Below are 1,002 nucleotides of genomic sequence, written 5' to 3' on the forward strand. Positions count from 1 at the left end.
GGCGGAGCTTGCAGTGAGCTGAGATCTGGCCACTGCACTCCAGCCTGGGCGACAGAGCGAGACTCCGTTTCAAAAAACAAAAAACAAAAAACACCCTCTTACTGAGGCAGCCCATTCTTCCTCGAGGTGTATGTTCTTCCTCACTGCAACCAGAAATAATTCCAACTTGGTTAACTACAGATGCGTTCCTGGAGGTCTCTGCCCGAAGGACATTGACACTTGAGAAGCTTTCATTTCTTGAGGAGTCTATTAAAATCCCAAAACTGTCAGGATCTGGTGACACTGAGGAGACAGATCTTTTACCGTTAGCATTTCCCTTCAGGCATTTCTTGGGAAAGAGTACAGTTGACCCTGGAATAACACAAGTTTGAACTCTGTGCATACATTTATACATGGATTTTTTTCTATATATATTGGAAAATGGTTTGGAGATTTGTGACAATTTAAAAAACACAGATAAACTGTACAGCCTAGAAATATTGAAAAATTAAGGAAAAGGTATGTCATGAATGCATAAAATATGTAGATACTCATCTATTTTATCACTTAATACCACAAAATATACACAAATATATATATATATATATTTTGAGATGGAGCCTCGCTCTTGTTGCCCAGGCTGGAGTGCAATTAAGCAGTCTTGGCTCACTGCAACCTCTGCCTCCAGGATTCAAGTGATTCTCCTGCCTCAGCCTCCCGAATAGCTGGGATTACAAGTGCCCGCCACCGTGCCCAGCTAATTTTTGTGTTTTTAGTAGAGATGGGGTTTCACCATGTTGGTCAGGCTGGTCTCGAACTCCTGACCTCAGGTGATCCTCCCGCCTCGGCCTCCCAAAGTGCTGGGACTACAGGTGTGAGCCACTGCACCCAGCCTAAAATGTGTTTTCTTACAGCACACTTCTATTTAAAAAAAAAAAAAAAAAAAAAAACGATGTCCTGGTGGGGAGTCTAGCCCACATTGAGTTGAATCCCAGACATACAAAGATAAGTCAACCAAACAAT

Source organism: Colobus angolensis, unplaced genomic scaffold (genome assembly GCF_000951035.1).
Source record: "Colobus angolensis palliatus isolate OR3802 unplaced genomic scaffold, Cang.pa_1.0 Scaffold315, whole genome shotgun sequence".
Taxonomy (NCBI): domain Eukaryota; kingdom Metazoa; phylum Chordata; class Mammalia; order Primates; family Cercopithecidae; genus Colobus; species Colobus angolensis.